The following is an 18,887-nucleotide window of genomic DNA, read 5'->3' as shown; positions in this document are numbered from 1 at the left end:
TCAACCACATCTGGATGCTTTATTAAAAAAAAATCATCTGAAGCAAATATGGAAAATGTTAACAATTGTTGATTCTTGGAGGTTTTCAGTATAAAGCATATGGTGAGACAATTTGACTTTTCAAGTGGAAGCTTAGAAATGTTTTTCCTTCCCCTCAGCCATGTTTGTAATTAATAAAAAGGAACCACATGAAAAAATCATGGGTGGATGTCTATTGTAAGAATGTCACTTGAGTCAGAGAATGGAGTAAAGGGGGGAAAAGGAAATGTCCTTCAAATTGTGTAGCTCTTCATTTTATTCTAATCGATGCTCTTCTGAGGGGTAGTAGAGGTAGAATTCATAACTATCACCATCATCTTACTAGCTGGCATTTACTGCATGCTTTATAATGTGTCCGTCACTTGCCAAACACTTCACATGGGATATTAGTTAGGATACATGTTCATTTGCCATAACAGAAACCCAAAGTAACAGTGTCTTAAATAAGACAGAATTTTATTTGTCACCCACAGAACAGTCTGGACATATGAGTCCACAGCTGATACGATGGCTCCATGAGAGCCAAGGATCTGAGCTCCTCCTGTCTTGTTGCTCTGCCATTCCTAGGGTGTTGCCCTTATACTCATAGTCCAGGATGGCACTTAGCTTTCCATTACTAGTTGTTGCTCATATTTCCTTGACCAGAAGTGAGTCACATGAGCACATCTGGCTGTAAAGGAAGCTGGGAAATGTAGTCTTTATTTTGCACAGCCATGTATGGCAGCTACAAAAACTGGGGTTTCTATTCCTATAGGGTAAGAGGAGATGGGTATGGGAGGCCACAAGAAGTCTGTGCCACAAGCAGAGAGTTTCTTTTCTTTTTTTTTAAATTTTAATTTTATTGGAGCATAGTTGATTTACAATGTTGTGTTAGTTTCAGGTGCACAGCAGAGTGATTCAGTTATATATATATATAGTCATTCTTTTTTTAGATTCTTTTCTCATATAGGTTATCACAGAATATTGAGTGGTGTTCCCTGTGCTATACAGTATGTCCTTGTTGGTTATCTATCTCATATATAATAGTGTGTGTATGTTCATCCCAAGCTCCTGATTTATCCCTCCCCCCACGTTTCCCCTTTGGTAACCGTAAGTCTGTGTTCGAAATCTGTATCCAGCCATTGGGTTTTATTGTCCCATAGCTCTTGGATGCTCTGTTCTGTTTCTGTTTAATTTGTTGTGTTTTCCACTCTTTTTTGCCTTTGTGTTTCAGTTTGTTTAATTTCCATTGACCTGTCTTCAAGTTCACCAATCCTTTTTTCTTATTTAAAAAAATTTTTTTTAAATTTTTATTCATTTATTTATTTATCCATTTATTCATGGCTGTGTTGGGTCTTCGTTTCTGTGCGAGGGCTTTCTCTAGTTGCGGCAAGTGGGGGCCACTCTTCATCGCAGTGCGCGGGCCTCTCATTATCGCGGCCTCTCTTGTTACGGAGCACAGGCTCCAGATGCACAGGCTCAGTAATTGTGGCTCACGGGCCCAGTTGGTCCGCGGCATGTGGGATCTTCCCAGACCAGGGCTCGAACCCGTTTCCCCTGCATTGGCAGGCAGATTCTCAACCACTGCGCCACCAGGGAAGCCCCTAAAATTTTTTATTGAAGTATAGTTGAATTACAATGTTATGTTAATTACTGCTGTACAGCAAAGTGACTCAGTTGTACATATATATACATTCTTTTTCATATTCTTTTCCATTATGGTTTATTACAGGATATTGAATATAGTTCCCTATGCTATACAGTAGGACCCTGTTGTTTATCGATTCTGTATATACCAGTTTGCATCTGCTAGTCCCAAACTCCCAATCCAGCCCTCTCCCACCCATCTCCCCCTTGGCAACCACCAGTCTATTCTCTATGTCCCTGATTCTGTTTCATAGATAGGTTCATTTGTGCCATATTTTAGATTCCACATATAAGTGATATCATATGGTATTTGCCTTTCTCTTTCTGACTTACTTCACTTAGTATGATAATCTCTAGTTGCATCCATGTTGCTGCAAATGGCATTATTTTGTTCTTTTTTATGGCTGAGTAGTATTCCATTGTATGTATGTACTGCATCTTCTTTAGCCATTCATCTGTCGATGGACATTTAGGTTGTTTCCATGTCTTGGCTATCGTGAATAGTGCTGCTATTTACATAGGGGTGCATGTATCTTTTTGAATTATAGTTTTGTCTGGATATATGCCCAGGAGTGGGATTGCTGGATCATATGGTAATTCTATTTTTAGTTTTCTGAAGAACCTCCATACTGTTTTCCATAGTGGCTGCACCAACTTACATTCCCACTAAACATGTAGGAGGGTTTCCTTTTCTCCACACCATCTCCAGCATTTGTTATTTGTAGACTTTTTAATGATGGCCATTCTGACCGATGTGAGGTGGTACCTCACTGAAGTTTGATTTGCATTTCTCTAATAATTAGTGATGTTGAGCATCTTTTCATGTGCCTGTTGGCCATCTGTATATCTTCTTTGGAGAAATGTCTCTTTAGGTCTTCTGCCCATTTTTGGATTGGGTTGTTTGTTTTTTTGTTGTCAAGTTGTATGAGCTGTTTGTATATTTTGGGAATTAAGCCCTTGTCGGCCGCATTGTTTGCAAATACTTTCTCCCATTCTGTAGGTTAGGTTGTCTTTTCGTTTTTGTTTATGGTTTCCTTTGCTGTGCAAAAGCTTGTAAGTTTGATTAGGTCCCATTCATTTATTTTCGTTTTTATTTCTATTGCCTTGGGAGACTGACCTAAGAAAACATTGGTACAATTTCTGTCAGGGAATGTTTTGCCTATGTTCTCTTCTAGGAGTTTTATGGTGTCATGTCTTGTGTTTAAGTCTTTAAGCCATTTTGAGTTTATTTTTGTGTATGGTGAGAGGGTGTGTCCTAACTTCATTGATTTACATGCGACTGTCCAACTTTCCCAGCACCACTTGCTGAAGAGACTGCCTTTTTCCCATTGTATATTCTTGCCTCCTTTGTCAAAGATTAATTGACCGTAGGTGTGTGGGTTTATTTCTGGGCTCTCTATTCTGTTCCATTGATCCATATATCTGGTTTTTTTTGTGCTGATACCACACTGTTTTGATTACTGTCGCTTTGTAGCATTGTCTGAAGTCTGCCTCCTGCTTTGTTCTTTTTCCTCAGGATTGCTTTGGAAATTCTGGGTCTTTTATGTTTCCATATGAATTTTAGGATTATTTGTTTTAGTTCTGTGAGAAAGGTCATGGGTAATTTGATAGGGATTGCATTAAATCTGTAGATTGCTTTAGTAGTATGGCCATTTTAACAATATTAATTCTTCCAGTCCAAGAGGATGGGATATCTTTCCATTTCTTTGAATCATCTTCAATTTCCTTTATAAATGTTTTATAGTTCTCAGCATATAAATCTTTCAGCTCCTTGGTGAGGTTTATTCCTAAGTATTTTATTTTTTGTGCTGCAATTTTAAAAGGTATTGGTTTTTTTTACATTCCCTTTCTGATATTTCATTGTTGGTGGAAAGAAATGCAACTGATTTCTGTATGTTAATCTTGTATCCTGCTGCCATGCTGAATTCATTTATCAGTTCTAGTAGTTTTTGTGTGGTGTCTTTAGGGTTTTCTATATATAGTATCATATCATCTGCATATAATGACAGTTTTACCTCTTCCTTTCCAATTTGGATACCTTTTATTTCTTTTTCTTGTCTGATTGCTGTGGCTTGGACTTCCAATGCTATGTTGAAGAGAAGTGGTGAGAGTGGGCATCCTTGTTTTGGTTCAGATTTTAGCAGGAAGGCTTTCAACTTTTCTCCATTGAGTATTATATTGGCTATGGGTTTGTGATAAATAGCTTTTATTATTTTGAGATATGTTCCCTCTATACCCACTTTGGTAAGAGTTTTTATCATGAATGGATGTTGAAATTTGTCAAATGCTTTTTCTGCATCTATTGAGATGATCATTTGGTTTTTGTCCTTTCTTTTGTTTATGTGGTGTACCACATTGATTGATTTGTGTATGTTGAACCATCCTTGTGAACTTGGGATGAATCCCACTTGGTTGTGGTATATGATCTTTTTTATGTGTTGTTGGATTCGGTTTGCCAATATTTTGTTGAGAAGAGAGTTTCTATTTAACCTCACAACAAAACTAAGAGTCATGCCTGAATTGATCCGTTGAACGCATGAGAAAAAGAGAGATTAAGTTACTTGCTGAAGGTCACACAGCTAGTACTTTGTGGAGCTGGATGAGGCTTTATTTTGATTACTTTTTGCATTTGCATCCAGTTTTCTGAGAAGTTCTAACACTGGGATCTGGGCTGGGAGTGCTCAGCCTTCTTAGGACTGCCACACCTCATCAGTGCATACTTGATTTCATCACACCTTTTAAAACAATAACCTAGGAAGGAGCTATGTGCCCTGTCCTTTAGAGTTGAAAGCAAACACACATTTAATTGTGTTCAAGGAATTCTGTGACATTTCTTGAGCAATGGGTAGTACATTTGGATGTTGTCCAATCAGAACTGGGAACCTAGACCAGGGATATGTCATTCTTTAGTTCAGATTGTACCTGGCTTCTGGTTAGTCTAGAAAATGTGCCTCCAAAATCTTCTTAATAAGAAGGAAATGCTTTAATTAAATATGTGTTCTAACATCTTGTACTGAACCCAATATTAAGGCCATGGACTATCTCCTGAGCTTTAAATAAAAAGTGGCAAATTTTCTAGAGATGATTTTAAGGAGAAAAAAGTAGCATCGAAACCAGATGTTGCTTTTGTACACCATCCAACCACCAGCATCTTCCACGCAACAAAACTTGGCAGAAGAGTGACCCCTTTCTCCCACCAGATCACAGTTTTCAAGAGATGCCATGTGCTGAAAACAAAATTTCAAAAGGGAAACCTGTTTTCCTGAAGGTCTACATCTGACATTATTCAAGCTCATGCTAGATCAAAATGATACACCCTAGGAAAAGGCACGCAGTTATACCTGTTATATATCCCTGCCTTTGGAAATGCTAGAAGTTGAAGTCTTTACATGATGAACTCAGGACCAAGGTCAGGATTAGGGTAAGGCAAGTGAGGCACCCACTTCTGGCAGCAAAATTCACAGGGGTACTGAAAAACTTATTAATCAAGTAAAATAGTATTTTAATGCAAAAATTTAAAAATAAAAATAAATATGAAATAAATTCATGATGAAAAAATAACAAAATTTTAAGTGAAGACTGGCTGTTGTTGCTTGTGTTACTAGCCTGTATTGTTGTGTGATGGGAACAGCCATGTCGAGTCAGCCCCTAGGTTCCTGGCTCCAGGGTCCTCAGATTGCCCACCAGGAAGGTTTATAAGGTTTGACAATGTGTGCAAAAGATTGGGCAATGCAAGGCTTTATGTATTGTCATGACTTTTGATCACGGAGCTTTTATTAATTTTTCTCACTTGGTTCAAAATATTTTGGAGGATATTTTGATGAGTGTATATAGGAGTGCATATTTCTCCATTGTCTCAGGCTCCAGCATGGCTCCAGAGGGCACTGCTTAGGACCTCTGGGAAACCTGCTCTTCATTCTAGATGAGGCTTTGCTGAAGGAGTTCCAAGCTCTTGGGAATTCTAACAGTGTTGGTTCCTTCTCTGAGAACATTTGACTAAACACGTGCCACAAATGCTCTTAGCCCTTCAATCACCATGCCACAAATGCCCTTAGCCTTTTTCATTTACACCAGACCAAGTCTTTGCTTAGTTTGTCTAGAGATGCATGAATACCATCTAAACTAGGCTGGAAGTCCCTTGATACCCATCTCCCCAACCCTTCCCTTCACAGGTTAGGTCCCTCTTTTTTCTCTCCCTTTTCAATGCTTATTATAATTTTACCTGTGTGTGTTTATTTCACACCTGTCTCCCCTGCTAGACTGAGGCATTATGAGGGCAGGGAGCATGTCTGGCTGACATCACTGTGCCCCCAGGACCTAGCAGAGACTCTGAATAATGTAGGGAGTGCATACAGACTTTTTAATAGCAGAATGAATTTGTAAGTGACATGGTCCAATTCTAAGTGAAACTTCAGAGGCTTAATAAATATTTTCGGTATTGACGCTACAAGATTTTTTTTTTTTAATCAAGAATGCCTTCAAATGTCAATGAATTAATTCTCTTTCTTTTCCTCTTTTCTGAGTTAGATCTTGATTAAGCAATATTTCTCCTACCTGACAACCACTGTTATACTTTAAGTGATGCTTTGCAGTATCTGAAAAGTTAACAATGCAAAGGCAGTTTGGCTTAGTGGGAAGAGCGTTGGATTGGAAGTTGGGAGGCCTGGGTGTGAAGGGTGACTCTAACAGAGAATGAGATGCTTTTGATAGGATGGGCTGGGTTTCATCCTACAGTCAAGTAGGCCTCATTCTCATTCTCTTAGAGGTTGCTGGCCATTAGCAAGTCCCTGAAGTCCAAAGTCTGCCCTGCCCACCAGCTAATTCTGACCACAAGGCCTCTTCACACCAGAGCCCTTCCACGACCCCATTTTGCAGCCAGTGAAGCTTCCATATCCAAGTTCAGTGTCTTCTCTGAGTGTCTTCTCTTTGGAGCTTCTGGATAGTGTCAGGGGAATCTGGGAGCCACATCCTTGAGGACGCCAGTGGGTCAAAATGTTTGGCCAACTCAAGTTATGCTTTTGCACCAGATCAGGCAAGAAGTCCCTGTCTTCTAGGGCTGTCTTATCAGGCCAGGAGAGGCAGGATGGTGAGGGGGAAAGAGCCCTGGCTTTGGAGTCAGACAGACTGGGCTCTAGTCCCAGGATGACACTCACCACCCAGGTAGTCTCAGTTTGACACTGAGAAAGTAGAAAGAGAATAATATAAATACTCTACCAGCCAGAACTCTTGGTTGCACATGACAGACACCTAACTCAAAGTAACTTAAATGGGTATAAATAACTTAAATGGCATAAATGGGAATTAACCAGAGGGGCTTGCCTGGTTTGTCTCCTGTAAGCCCAGCAAGGGTAGGATATAGCTGGAGTTTGGTGACAGTTGGAACCAGGATCTGCAATATTGTTAGGGCACCTCTTTCTGTCTCTGTTTTCTGCTTGTTTCTATGTGCAAAGATTTTAGTTCCTAAGGAGGGCTGCTTCTAGTGGAGGGAAACATGGCCTCATATTTCACAGCTTCTGCACTAGAGAGAGATTGCTTCTCTTCAAATGACTCCATTTGAAAAATCCTGAGAAGGATCTGATTGGCTTGACTTGGATCCCATGCTGACCCATGGACCAATCAACTTTGGCAAGGGTGGGGTGGTTTACTGTGATTGACAACCGGCAGTAGAAGCACATGCTGGAGTTGGTAGAGGGGCATTCCTCAAAAGAAGGGAGGTTGCTTTTTTCAGAATATGGAGTAGTGCCAGGAAGGTAAACAACAGATGTCCACCACACATATTTACCTTTTAGGCTTGTTTGTGAGGATTAGAAATAATATATGCAAAGCACTAGTGGTGCTGATGATGGGAAAAAGTAGTATCTTTCCATCTCTGGATACCCAGGCTCTACTTATGGTACCAAGATACCTCATAGATAGAAGCACACTCTTTTCTTTGTTATTCTCTTGACCTTGGGACAATCATCATAATAGAATCCTATGAAGCCCCTTGGTCACAGTTGAAGAAAATAAGACCTAAGAAGAGTATGTGATTTGCTCAAGGATGTGAAGCTGGTTAGTGGCACGGTGAGGCCTAGACCCAGCCTTTAAGGCTCCCAATCTCCTTTTATATATCATGTGGTGATTAAGTGCCGGTTTTAAAGCTGGCCTGCCTGGCTTAAAGCTCAGCCCCTTTTACTGTGTGACCTCAGGCAAGTTCCTAACCTCTCTGATTCTCAGAGAGTCCCTTTGCAGGGCTGTTTTGAGGATTAAATGAATTAACATGGGTATATCAGCTATTATGATGTTCCCATCCTCAGACATTTGCAGTTAAGCCTCCTGCCCTAGCGCTTCTCCAAGTGTGTCTGGGGACATGCCAGGCACTGCAGTGGGGCCACAGTTTGGTTTCATTGGGCACTAGGATTGGAGTGGCAGCAGCCATTCAAATCACTTAGGGCTCTGAGTGGCAAATGAAGTCATCGCCAACTCTCTCTGTCCCAGAAGTAGCATATTAAGCAGTTTTAAAAATAAATATGTTCCCAACCTAAAAGTTCTTAATGAACTAGTGATGCTGCCAGGCCGCTTCGCTGATCTCACAGGGGATGGTCAGCAAACAGCCTAGCCTCCCTGCGTCCTTTCCTCCTCTGAAAGAGAGCCACGGCCACGCCTGTGATTTCACGAAGAGCATAGCCTTTGGAGTCAGGTAGGCCTGGGTTTGAATCCTGCCTCTGGCACTCATTGGCTGTGTGACTTATACAAGGTGCTGGACCTTCTTTCATGTCTGAGTTGAGAACAATATCAATATGCACCTTGTTGGGAGCAGCCTCCAAAGGGCAGGCACAGTGTTCAGTACAGAGCGTGCTCTGTAGATGGTGGCTATTGTTAGCATTCAGTGTCACCTGCTGGGTATGTGTTTGAGAACACGCAAAATCATTGAGCCAGTCTGGAGCCTCGTTTTCATAAAATAAAGACATTTGCATGTATAGTTTCTCATAATCATGCTACTTCTTTTAATAATGCAGAAGGCTCAACTAGATGGAGCCTTGGGTAAGAGTTTTCTACATGATTTTTTTAAAACGACAACAACAGTAAGAAAATATACTCACACACACAGGAGAAGCGCCTTCTTTGGTTCTGTGAAAGGCTGCAGGGTGAATTTTGACAACAGAAACAAACAGGAACCTTCCCAGAGAAGCAAATGATTTTCACCCTTGGTTTCAGAGGAGGATAGCCACTCCCACATTTATCTACCAGCCTCATGCCGAGCGCTTCTATCAATCTCGAAGCTGGAGGCCGGCTGGCTCTGGGAAAGGGATATCTTCTTAAAAATAGAATTTGCAACATTCTTTCAACTTCCCTTTGTATCCTCCACATCCCTCACCCCCCAATCCTGCCTGGGGTCCCAATGTGTTGGGACCATTTGTTGAAGGCTCAAGTCCTACGGTTTCAAGTAATCCCTGTTTGCAAAATCCTCTTGAACATTTTAGGAATTTCCTTTATACTCTAGAGAAAAATACTCTCCCAGTAGTGGAAAGTGCTTTCTAATGTAATACATAATATCTTGATGAGATGTGCTTGTATTGGCCAGGAAAGGCTAGGTCAAGTGTGGTAACAAACCAACCTCTGCTATCTCAGTGGTATCACATATAAAGTTTATTTCTCACCCACCCAGATCTACTGCAGGTCTGTTGAATCTCTGAGGTAGCTTCTTTCCAAGTGGGAACTCAGGGACCCAGTCTGCTTGCATCTGGTAACTCTACCATGGAGCTCCCAGGCCGCTGCAGCAGAGGAAGAGACCCTCCCTCTCAAATGCTGCCCATCACTTCTCTTCACAGCTCATTGGCCAGAACCAGGTTTCACAGACACACCTAATTATACGGAGGCCGGGAGGTGTAGTTTTCCAACGTACCCAGGAAAGAGAGAGAACTAAAAATGAACAGCAGAACACTCTGCTGCCATACTTTTCCAGTGCAGAGATCCTGGTTCCTGCATCAGGGTCCCTGTGAGAAAAATCTGAAAGAGGCTTGAAAGTCTGAGCAGAAGGAAAGAGGGAGAACCAGTAGTGAAATGGGAAAGTATTTTCTAAAGAATGCTGACTACCTTCCTGTCAGCAGTTCATGGTTCTTTAAAATAGCAGGAGAACTCAGAGAACCCAAAAAGCTTGAGAATGGAGACCAGTGGGAGCATCATGCCGAAATGCAGTACCACCTCAAATACAATCACTCGTCCACCTCCTTCTCATCTTTTCCCTCCATCCTAGTACCACACACACCACCAGGTATCACCTTCACAATTCTCTGTTATTATTATCAACTTAAATTTTTCCTTTCTGTAACTCACTTTTCCCTTAAGTAAAAGGAACTTTATGTCTCTGCCTGAGTGGAAGTCCAATATTATTTACCATACATAGATGGTATCCAATAGGAACAAATACAATGTCAGCCAAACAGAGGGTTCTGAACCTGAAGTTTGCTCTCTAGTTAGAGAGAAACTAGCAAATATTGGAAAGATGAAAAAGAGAGTCAGCTCTAAACCTGAACTTCCTTCGTGGAATGAGATTGAGAGAGAATTATAAAGGAAGAGGCAAATAGCTCAGTAGTGAACTCTGTGTCAAGATGCCTGGGTTCTAATTCCAGGGCCACATCACCTACTAACTGTATGACCTTGGTGCCTCAGTTTTCTCATCTGTAGAACTGAGGATAGAACTCTTATAACAGTGCCTGGCACATACATAGTAAGGGTTATATGAGCATCAGCAATTTTTAGCATTATTTCTCACAATGTGATGTCTTATTTAATGCTGCCCTGTCTACCTTCTACAATCATCTCCCCTAACACATTAAATCATCTCTCCTTCCCTGGTAAGTTGCATTCCACTCTTGAGGAAACATGGGCTTAATGGAACCAACACAGGCTCTAGAAAGTGACATCCTTGAACCCCAAGCCCTTGGGCTTACTGGTGATCCTATAGGCAGGTTACTAACTTCTTTAAATCTATTTTCTTTTCTTTTCTTTTCTTTTCTTTTCTTTCTTTCTTTTTTCTTTGGACTATGGTGGTCTTTATTATTTATCTATTTAAAAAATTTTATTTATTTTTTTGGCTACGTCGGGTCTTAGTTGTGGCACGCAGGATCCTTCGTTGCAGTGTGCACGGGTCTTCGTTGGGGCACGCAGGCTTAGTTGCCCCGCTGCATGTGGGATCTTAGTTCCCCGACCAGGGATCAAACCCGCATCCCCTGCACTGGAAGGCGGATTCTTAAGCACTGGACCACAAGGGAAGTCCCTAAATCTCACTTTTCTAGGTGAGGATTAAAATACCTACCTCCCTGAGGATGCTGTATGATCACAGAGGTAAAACAAAGGGCATCCGTCCAAACTTTTGACCTGTAAAGGATGCTGAATACATATTGGCTTACCTTAAAGCAGTAATTCATAGCCGTCCCCGAGGGATTTGTGGAAATCTTCACTGAAATCTTCAAGTGTGTTGTGCACTATATTATATTAATTTAAAAATATGCGTACATATGTTAGAGCAGTGGTTTTCAGACTTTAGCACACATGAGAATCACGTAGAGTTAGAGTAACCAACCCATCTCAGATCACCCTGGACTCTGCAGTTTTAACACTGGTAGTTCCTCTTCGACGGACGCTCCCCTGCCTGGGGCAAACTTGGACGCTTGGTCACTCTGCCTGGAGAATTGCTCAAACCCAGTTTTCTGGGCTCCCACCTCCAGAGATTCTGAGTCAGCAGGACTGGTGTGGGATGGAGCCTGATAATTTGCATTTCTAACAAAGCTGCACGGTGCTGCTGTGAGCTTGAGGACTATTCTTTTAGTAGCGCTAAGAGAACTTTCTCATATTAATACCCATGCTTGGTGTTCCATTTCTAAATGTTGAGAATTGCTCAACTTTCAAAACTTCACAGGGGTTCTCACAGCCCATTTTATGGACAAGAAAACTGAGGCTTAGCGGGGGTTTAGTAATTTGGTTGAAGTCACATAGCTAGGAAGTGACTCAAACCCAGGTCTGACACCAAAACAGGTTTTCTCAATCCTGTCTTCTTAAATCACAGATTTCCAGGCTCCCACTGCCTTAGTTTGGGATGAATTCTCTCCAGGGAGGCTCTCTAATCCCCCCCTGCCCCACCAAGACATGTACTTCTGGCCGATATTACCATAGATCTGCAGTAGACACAGCAAAGACTCAAGTGGGGACTTCTGCTATGCAAATTTTGCTTACATATACATAGCTTTTCCAATGAAAAAACAGAAATTGTCACAGTGTGATTTTTTTTTTTTTTTTTTTTTTTTTTTTGGCTGTGTTGGGTCTTCGTTTCTGTGCGAGGGCTTTCTCTAGTTGTGGCGAGCGGGGGCCACTCTTCATCGCGGTGCGAGGGCCTCTCACTATCGCGGCCTCTCTTGTTGCGGAGCACAGGCTCCAGACGCACAGGCTCAGTAGTTGTGGCTCACGGGCCCAGTTGCTCCGCGGCATGTGGGATCTTCCCAGACCGGGGCTCGAACCCGTGTCCCCTGCATTGGCAGGCAGATTCTCAACCACTGCACCACCAGGGAAGCCCAACAGTGTGATTTTTGTGTTGCAGATTGCCTTATTTCAACAGATTTTGCACCCATCAGATATAGAAATCAGCTACATAATTTTTTACCAAAAAATATCTTTTAAAATCCTCTTTTATTACAATGTATTATTAGTTGCCTTGAGAGTCATATTATTCTATGTTTCAGCACAGTTTTCTTGATTTCTGCAGTTCCCAAAATGCAGCATTGCTAAATGAATGTAGGAGTAAATCAAATCTAAAATTGTATTGAATTTTTTTATAATGGTCAATGCTATTATGTGTAAATTTAGTAAACCTTCCTTTGGTCTTCAGTTTATATTGATTGCTTTCCTTTTTCACATTCCACAAAGGAGTCCTAGTTCAGCTTGCGTCTCTGCTTTCCTTATGACTCCTCTCTCTGCTCAGAGAACTGGCTAGTTTGATCTCAGCCCCCATCAATCGGTTGTGCTTTTGACTCCGTGACCATCGGGCCCGTCACTTCTGGCTTCACATGTTTCCAGGACATATTGTTCTTTGATCTCAAGAGATGCTAGAAGGACCTGGGAACAATACCTACCTCATGGGGTTGTTGTGAAGTGAACTAGAGGATGTATCAAAAGTTGGGACTTCCCTGGTGGCACAGTGGTTAAAACTCCATGGTCCCAATGCAGGGGGCCTGGGTTTGATCCCTGGCAGGGGAACTAGATCCCACGTGCGTGCTGCAACTAAGACCCGGTGCAACCAAATAAATAAATAAATAAATAAATATTAAAAAAAAAAAAAAAAAGTGCCCAACATGTACCTGGCATGTGGTGAGCGCTCAACCATTTTCCCTTCAGAGAAGCTCTCCAACCTATTTCCCTTCCCATGCCCTCCCAATCCAGGGCTTTGCAGATGTGCTTCCCATGCCTGAAACCCAACCCCTCCTTTTAATCTTGGTTGCACTTTCTCAAGGTACCACGTACCTCTCCTTTGTAGCACCAATCACAGTGGAGTATACATTTTTCTGTGATTATGTTGTGGCTGCAGCCTCCTCTACCAGACCTTATGTGCTGGAGGCTCTGATGAGCCACTCAGATCCACCTTCAGGATTGAAGGCTATTATTGCCTCCACTGATGGAAGTGTGACCCCCTTGACCTTGCCTCAGCTGAAGAGAGCTGCCCCCCCCAAGGCCACACCCCCTCTCAATGATTGATCTACATGGGGGTGTGAAGGCCTGACCTCTCACTCACCTGGGAACAGCTCTGAAAGGTCATTCCTCTTTAGAACCCCGTGTAGGGCTGGCCCAGGCTTCTCTTGAGACTGTTTCGTATTTTGACTGCATTCTGGGCTCACTCCTGCTTACTTTCCTCCTCTCCATGGGTGTCAGTCCTAAGAGCACTCTGTAATATGATGTATGCATTCTAATCTGTCTCAGAGTCAGCTTCCTGGGGAACACTGTAGCCTCAATAAAGGTAGGGATTATATTGGTGTTTGCCAATTGTGTACATTCTCAGAGCCTATGAAAGTCCCCGGTACCAGCTGGGTCTCAGTAAATGTTTGTGGAATGAGTGAAGGAATCACGGTCGTAGCATCATTGGTAATTTCTGTTTTATGCTCCAACCCCTCTCCTTTCTTCAAGGGGAAATGTAACTTTTACGCAAGCATTTGTTGGATTTCCATCCGGGGATTGATTTTCTTTCTTTTCATTCCTCTCTCCTTGCATGTTCCCAGCCCCTTTTCCCCTCCCCCTCCCCTTTCTAAAATCCCTGCCTTAGAATCCCTGCCTAGCGATCGCCCTTAGATGTGGCTGAGGAGGGAGGAAGAAGCCTTGGGAATGCAGCTGAGAGATGGTGATGGGAAACAGCTAAATTACTTCAGAGGCCAATTCAGAAATTCCAGCTTTCCTTTCTCTCAGGAGCCTGTGTGGAGCCCTATGAAAAAGGGTAATGCCGAGAACAGAGGAAATCAATATCTGAAGGCCCTGCTAATTGCATGGCTGTCAGAAGGTATTTTCTCATTCTGAATGAGAAGAAAGGGCCTTTTAAAACAACAAAGCTCTTGTACAAATAGAAAAAAAAAACCCCGAGAACTCACATTTTGAGTCCACATGAAAAATGGCCTCTTTGTTACTAATTTCTCATCCTCATGTAAAGCTTCGGCGGTCAACACTTTTTTTTGCAACCCAGTTTTTTGTTTTGTTTTGGCTTCTTTCACCCCCTCCTAAAAAAAATCCTGGATTCAAGTTAGAAGCCTGGGTTCAAGACCTAGCTCGGCCGCTTTCGTAGCTGTGGAGCGTCTCTGAGCCTCAGTCCCTCCGTCTGTAACGTAGGCATTTGCTAATCGAGTCACTGAGTTGGGTTATTGAGAGGCTCAAATGAGACAGTGGATATAAATAAGCTTTGAAAATTGCGACAGACTCTAAGGAGAGATTGTCATGGTCACTGTCATTGCTACTTAATCTTCAGTGAAACAGAGCTTGAAAGTTAAAGCTAGTACAGAAAAAAAAAAAAAAAGGAATGCGCTTCCAAGCCAAATATAAATTAAAAAAATTATTCCTCATCCTGCAGGATGTTTGGCAAAGGTCCCTGTTATCCCGCATGATTAAGAATTGACTGTCCTTGTAGTGGACTGAGAATGTCAGACTTCTATGGAAATCAGCCATTTTTTCAGTTATTCATTAATTCATGACAGATTTGGGAAGCCACCTGTTCTCCAGACCAGGTTTTAGGTTGATTGGGTAGATGTTGTTTTCACAGCTCAATTAGTACTCTTCCTTGTTTCTCTTTGGTCTAAGGCAGCCCTGGCATTCAGATGCATCTCTGCTTTTCTTCCAGACACGTGATGGTCTGAGGATTTATGCCATTAGGAATAATCTCCTCTCAAGCCTGGGTGTGCAGGGAGCCATGATTTCTTTTGTGCAGAGCAATTTTCTGAGGAATATAGAACTTTCTCCCTTCTGCAGGAGGCAGACCTATAAGGCTCCTTGAGCAGCCAGCAGAGAGTCCCAGGTTTGCCCCTTGAATGCTGATGGATTGTTAAATCCTTGTTATAATATTTGGGGGCTGCAGAGATCTTGAGTTGTTTTATAATCAGGTGTGAGGTGTGGTCAAATTTTCAGCAGAGACTTACAGATCACCTGTAAGCATTTTTGGACCAGGGATGGGCTTTTTAAAAGTCTTTGTCCCAGGTGCAGGCATTTTTCTGAAGAGCGAGCTTTACGTGGAACAAGGTAAAGTGTGAATAAACAGTCATACATAACACAAAAACTACAGAAGCAAGCGGTCAGATACCGGGCATGAAGTCCTTCCTCTATCATTATGATGGTATGATCACAGACTTCTTTTTTTTTTTTTTTTTTTTTTTTTAATTTTATTTATTTATTTATTTATGGCTGTGTTGGGTCTTCGTTTCTGTGCAAGGGCTTTCTCTAGTTGCGGCAAGTGGGGGCCACTCTTCATCGCGGTGCACAGGCCTCTCACTATCGCGGCCTCTCTTGTTGCAGAGCACAGGCTCCAGACGCACAGGCTCAGCAATTGTGGCTCACGGGCTTAGTTGCTCCGTGGCATGTGGGATCTTCCCAGACCAGGGCTTGAACCCGTGTCCCCTGCATTGGCAGGCAGATTCTCAACCACTGCGCCACCAGGGAAGCCCTTTTTTTTTTTTTTTTAATTTATTTATTATTTATTTATTTATGTCTGTGTTGGTCTTCATTTCTGTGCGAGGGCTTTCTCTAGTTGCGGCAAGCGGGGGCCACTCTTCATCGCGGTGCGCGGGCCTCTCATTATCGCGGCCTCTCTTGTTGCAGAGCACAGGCTCCAGATGCGCAGGCTCAGCAATTGTGGCTCACGGGCCCAGCTGCTCTGCGGTATGTGGGATCTTCCCAGACCAGGGCTCGAACCCGTGTCCCCTGCATTGGCAGGCAGATTCTCAACCACTGCGCCACCAGGGAAGCCCCGATCACAGACTTCTTGAAGACAACTGGTCTTATGTCTCCCTGACCCCACATGATACTGGTAGATCCTTTGTAAAAATGAGAGATATTGTGTTACCCTCCTGCTTAAAATCCTTCAGTGGCTCCTCAGTGCCTCCATGATAAAAATCCACCTTCTTGGTTTGGTACTCCAGTTCCCTACAATGAAGCCTGGCCTTACCTCTTGCCACTGCCCCATTTAAACTCCACAACGGCAGCCACTTGCAACAAACTGCAACGCTCCAAGACTGCCCCAACTTGCTGCATTGTGAATGCCTTTCTCAACTGGCTAAATTCTTCTCTTTCGCCTTCCAGGCCCTATTCAGGATCTCCTTAGAAACAACGTCCCTGATTATTCTCTCAGCTCCTCAGGCCCTAAACCCTATCTATCTCCTAGTGGGTTACGTGCCCGTCATCTGAGCCACCTTACCATCCTGCCACAGCCCTTGACCTTCTGAACTGTCAATCAGCGGTTTGCTTGTCTGTGCCCACCTCAAGACTGTTGTCTTAGAGAACAGGGGCTGTGCCTTGCTCACGTTCATTCCCAGAGCCTACTACAGTGCTTGAGATACAGGAAGTGCATAATAATTGCTGGTTGAATTAATCAATGAATGGCTGGTTCCGATTTCATCCCTCTCTCTCCATTGGCACCAGCCTCTCTGGCTTGTTTCTTTAGGGGGTCACTGGGCAGGGACCTTGCAGAGAGGATGGGGAAGGCCTGCACTATGGTGGGGCTTGCCCCTTCCAAATGGCTTATCACATCGGTGGTTAAGTCTCTGCTGTGCCCATTTTAATTGGATTAAGAAATTATTCTCTAAGAGGTAAAAATACTACGTAGCATGCCCATGAGAAATTAGGTGGAATCATAAAGTGTTAAAGTAGAAGGGATCTTAGAAGCTGTAGGGTCCATCCCTCTCTTTTTGCAGTTGAGAAACCAGTCCCAGAGGTGGAAAGATTTGTCAAGCTCTTGTGATTAATTAATGACTGAAGAGGACGCATGTGGCTGCGGCCGGCCTCAGTCCTTCTGGGGAACCAGCCCTTCCCACTCTCACTTCTAGCATTTTGCGTGGTGCTGACTTTATCCCCAAATCCACCATGAGCAAGTGAGCTGGGCCTCACCAACCAGAGCATCAGGACATGTGTTCCCAGGAGGCCAATCAAAGCTAACGAGACTTGATTTCAGGACCTTGGAATAGAGAAGTTCATGTGCTCCCTTGGGGTTGCTGGGAGGATAGGACTGTTGGCGGAGAGCCAAGAAAAGCAGTGCCAAGATGTGGAGAGAGTGAGTCTGTCTTAATGACGTTATTGGAGACCCTGATATAGCTGTATCTGATCACTGACCCCCGAAGGAACTCGTTCAATACTGGATTTTTTGTTTGCTCTTTGCTTAAGTTGAATTCTACCACTTTCAGCTAATTAACTATCCTAACTGATGTAATGTTTGTTAGAACTAGAACCAGGCCTCTTAACTCTCAAATGCAGCGCTCTTTCTACTAAACCATCATGGGCATTCCTTGGATTAAGCTGATGCCACGCATTGTCACATAGCAGAAAGCAGAATTGGGAGAGAATGGGAGGCGGGAGGGCTGTGTTATGATGGGTAGGGCTGTGTGTGCTTCCGGTGAGGGACTCTGGGGCCAGTGGGAGGCATGAGGTCACTGGAGTTAATGGGAGGGGCCAGAATTGGAATGAGCAAAAGAGTGCATCAAAACCAAATCTTGCCTGCTTCCCTGTTTTGACCCTGGCAGTGTAATGAAGGACAGGGGGAGCAGGGGTCGGGACCTACATGTGACTAGAGGCAGATTCAGCTGGACTTTTCATCTGGATTAATGAAAACACCTTTTGGTCTGGACCTGGGAAAGCTGCTGGAGCGCAGCCTGGGAAAGCAAGGGCAAAAGTCAAGACATCACCATTTTACTCTTAACATCTCATGACTCATCGAAGGTGTGGGAAAAGATTATGCTGCATGACAGCCACGGCCATGATAAACAGACATTCTAATACATAGACAGCACTACTGATGTGACCTTGCTGGGCCGTGTCCATTGATGGGGATCCAGGCTAATGAGGTTGCTTCACGCCTTGGGGATAATTTGGGTTCTAGTCTCTGAGGTCAGATCTTCATCACAATGCCCAGGAAGCATGAACTGAAACTGAGGGCCCGTCCCTGGTGGGAATCCCATGCTGCCCACACGCCATGATGGGCGTTTCAGAGGTCTGCTTCATCCCACTTACATAACTCTCATCTCTGCATTCATGTAAAGTTCAAAAACAAGCAAAACTAAATTATGGTGTCAGAAATCAGGATGAGAGTTACACTGGGCGTGGGGTGGGGAGTGGCTTGGAGAAGGTGCCCGAGGGGTTCCTGGAGTGTTAGGTTCTTAAACTGTGTGCTGGTTATGGAGACGTTCAGTTTGTGAAAATGCACTGAGTTATGTACTTAGGGGTGGTGTACTTTTCTGTGTGTGTGTGTTATGTGTTAATAAAATCATCACATTATGTTAAATGCTGTCATTGTAGGCAATCATTTGGTGCTGTGGAGGTCTTAGAATCCAAATGAAATGGCGCCACTGAAATTCTGTGATAACACTACTCTGCTATAAGGTGGGCATGCAGCTGATGCAGGATATGTTCATCTAATTTTGAAATATATAATCATTCAAATGAAAATACAAAGTAATAAAAAATATATAGTGTGATCACCATCCTCCAAGGATCTAGGACACCGGTTGGGAAAA

The sequence above is a fragment of the Balaenoptera physalus genome, assembly GCF_965194825.1.
Source record: "Balaenoptera physalus genome assembly, chromosome: 13".
Taxonomy (NCBI): domain Eukaryota; kingdom Metazoa; phylum Chordata; class Mammalia; order Artiodactyla; family Balaenopteridae; genus Balaenoptera; species Balaenoptera physalus.
The sequence above is the reverse complement of the archived record's forward strand: the minus strand, read 5'-3'. Positions refer to the sequence as shown.